Genomic DNA, 4,057 nt, shown 5'->3' with positions numbered 1-4,057 from the left:
TAGGGTATCTAAAATTATTTTTTTCTGTTGGTTGATCATTGGTCTCCACCTATACCAGGTATAGTTGGCACCCCTTTCTGGCACTTCTCTTTGGCTACAATGCTAAAATTTGCTGAATCGACACTTGTTTTGCTTTCCCTTAATTATCTTGGTATGTCCATTCTCATTAACACATGAAACCGTCTTCTCTAGATAGTTTATAATAATTGCTTGCTTTTCTAGCCAATCCATGCCTATTAACAGATCATAAGATCCTAAAGGGAGAATATTTAAATATGCTAATATAGGATACCCATTTAAATTCAACAAACATTGTTTGACTTGATTGGTTACCTTGTTTTTGGTCCTGGTTGCTAACTGGACCAACCAAGCATTTCTGAATTTATCTATTTTCAATTTACACTTTTCCACAAATTTGGGGGCTAGTGTAACTTAAAATAGCCCCTGTATCAATTAAAATAGACATAATTTAGTTTAGTATAGTACCTTCAATTTCAAGGATGGTAGACTCTTGCTCAGATTGTCTGTCCTCTAATGTTGTGCTAATTCTAGGAATATTCTGAGCAATGTCATTCATAGTGCCTGCCTCATGAATAGCCTGAATGTTCTGGACTGATATGGGATTATGTAGGTAGTCCATTAGCAAATGTGGCTCGTCACAGCCCCAACATTTTAGCAATTCCCTTTTCTTTACGTTGTTGTTTTTCTTGTTGTTCAATTATGTGATTTTTGAGCCAGTCTAAGACTATGCAAGTTGGGGTGCAGTTCCTTTCGTAAATTTCTTCCTTGGATTATCCTTACCAAAATTATTAAGGTAGTAAGGTTTTCATCTTGTTAGGCCCCTTCCTACCTTGGCACCTTCTTTATTCTTCCACGATTTACCACTTTCACTTTTAGTCCTAAATTGTTGATAACATAATCTAGCCTTTCGCGCCACTTCATCCATAGTCTTTGGATTGTAAAACTCAATTCTCTCCTTATGCGAAGATGGAAAATATTTTAAGAACCACTATATTTTATCCTTCTCCTACTTAAGGTATGGAACATACCAGAGAAGGTTTCTAAACTTTGCCACAAATTCATCCATGTTGAGTTGTCCTATTCTTAATTCGTGAAATTCTTTGGCTCGATTGTCATAGTAGCAGGGTATCTTGCTCCAATATTAGTTTATCCGTGGTTGACTCTAGCTTAAGGGTGTATGGCATTTTCTTCCATACAAAGCCTCGAAGGGGTTCCTTCTAAGAGATGCATTGTAGCTATTATTATATGGAAATTCTTCTTAATGCACAATGTCCTCCCACTTGGTCGGTTGATTCATAACATACATCCGTAGCATGTCCTATACAATCTGGTTGATCCTTTTCATTTGTCCATCTGTCTGTGGGTGATATGTTGTACTAAAGTTCAAATGGGTTCCCATACCCCCAAATAATGCCCTCCAGAACTTGGAGGTAAACTTAGCACCTCTGTTAGATATTATCACCTTGGGTATTCCATATAGGCGAAAGATGTATCTCATAGATTTTTTAGTTATCTAAGAAGTTCCATATGTAGATTTCATTGGTATAAAATGGGATGATTTAGTCAGCACATCCACTACCACCATAATCGAGTCACATTGTCATTTTTTCCTTGGTAATCTAGTAATAAAGTCCATTGAAATGGTCTCCCACTACCATTCTGGTATGGGTAGGGGGTTCAACAATCTTATCAGATGTAGATGCTCCACCTTTGCTTGCTGACATTCTATGCACCTTGTTAAATATTTGGTCACATCCTTCTTCATACTAGGCCAAAATAGATTTTACCTTAATGAAGTAATCATTTTTTGGTAACTAGGATGGCCTGCATATGGTCTATGATGATACTCATCAAATATCATTCGTTTCAGTGCACCAACATTAGGAATATACAACCAATTCCAATATGTGATTAAATTTTTGGAATTTTCTACATATGCTGAATCTCCTGTTTGCTATAATTTTTATTGTATTTTTACATATTGGGTATCTTGTTGTATTGAGATCTTCACTTGATCTAGGAATTCAGTGCCTACACTACTAGAAGATGTCACTAGCACCGCATGGCCATGCCAAATTAGACCATCTGCTAATTTGTTTTCCTTCCCTTTTATGTTCCATATTTCAAAGTTGAAATCACTGAGGAATGTCAATCATCTTTCTTGCCTAGCTTTTCAGTCTGACTGGCTGAAAATATACCTCAGATTGATGTGATCAATTACTAGTATAAACATCTTCCCGAGCATATAATGTCTCCACATTTAAACCACATGTATCACTGCTGCCAATTCCAATTCATATACTGCATAATTTTTCTCATGCACCTTCAGTTTCCTAGACCCATAAGCTATTACAGCATTATACTTCATTAATACTCCTCCAAGGCATTCTAGACAAGAATCAGTACAAACAATGAACTCTTTATTTCGATCTGCGATTTTTAGTATAGGAGCAGTGGTCAACAATTGTTTTAGCTTATCAAAATATTCCTGGCATTTGACCATACATTCAAACTTCACCCCCTTTTTCTGCCCAAGAGATGATAGGATGAGCTAATCTTGAGAAGGCTTCTATGAATATCCGATAGTATCCAGAAATTCCCATAAAGGAGAAAAATTCATATACATCCTTCAGTATATGCGACTTCGTGATAGCCTTGATCTTTTCAGGATCCACCGATAATCCTTCCTCAGAAATAACATGCCCCAGGTATTCTATTTTGTCTTTAAAAAACTCACATTTCTTGAGCTTTGAATTCATTTTATGCTCTCTTAGCATTTGTAATACTAGCTTCAGATGCCCTTTGTGCTCCTCCTCAATCCTTGAATACATTAAAATGGCATCAATGAATAATAGTAAAAAAAATTGCAGAAAGGATGAAGTATGTTGTTCATCAAGCACATGAAAGTTGTTTGTGTGTTTGTGAGTCTGGATGACGACACCACAAACTCATAATGACCGTAGCTAGTTCTAAGAGTTTTTTTTATGGATATCCTCATTACTTATTCGTAGCTGATGGTAACCAGTTCTTAGATAAATGTTTGAGAAAATTGTTGCCTCCCTTACTTGATCAAATAAATCATCAATCTGAGGAAATGGATACTTGTTTTTAATGGTTAATTTATTCAACTAACGATAATCAATGCACATTCTAAATGTGTCATCCTTGCTTTTAAGAAACAGTACAGGTGACCCCCATGGTGAAACAATGGGCCTGATATAACCCTTATTTAGAAGTTCCTGTAACTGCATTTTCAATTCTAGTAGTTTCAGTGTGCTCATTTGATACGGAGCTCAAGACACAGGGAAAACACTCGACAACAAGTCAATGGTAAAATCCATGTCTCGGTGTGGGGTAATCATGGAACCTCTTCTAGAAACACATCTGGAAATTATTTAATAGCCGATAGGGTATCTAAACCTCTTTTCTCCGTTGACTAATCACTGGTCTCCACCTATACCAGGTACAATTGCCACCCCTTTCTGGCACTTCTCTTCAGCTGCAAGGTTGAAATTTGTCTGACCGACACTGGGTTTGGCTTTCGCTTTATTATCCTAGTATGTCCATTATGATTAAGACATGAAACTGCCTTCTCTAGACAATTTATAACAGTTGCTTGCTTTTCTAGCCAATCAATGCCTATTAACAGATCAGAAGATCCTAAAGGAAGAATATTTAAATATGCTACTTCATGATACCATTTAAATTCAACAGACATTGTTTGACTTGAGTAGTTACCATCCTTTTGGTCCCAGTTGCTAACTCGACCAACCTCGCATTTCTGAATTTATCTGTTTTCAATTTATGCTTTTCCATGATTTGGGGGCTAATGTAACTTAAACTAGTCCACGAATCAATTTTAAATAGACACAATTTAGTTTAGTATAATACCTTCAATTTCAAGCATAGTAGATTTGTTCTCAACTTATCTGTCCTCCAATGATGTGCTAATTCTAGGAATATTCTGAGCAATATCATTCATGGTGGTTTCCTCATGAACAACTTGAATGTTCTCGATTGATCTGGGATTATGCAG

The sequence above is a fragment of the Pinus tabuliformis genome, chromosome 1_2 (assembly GCF_031772625.1).
Source record: "Pinus tabuliformis cultivar Carrire ecotype Pingquan chromosome 1_2, CPIR1, whole genome shotgun sequence".
Classification (NCBI taxonomy): Eukaryota; Viridiplantae; Streptophyta; class Pinopsida; order Pinales; family Pinaceae; genus Pinus; species Pinus tabuliformis.
This window is presented reverse-complemented; position numbering follows the sequence as displayed.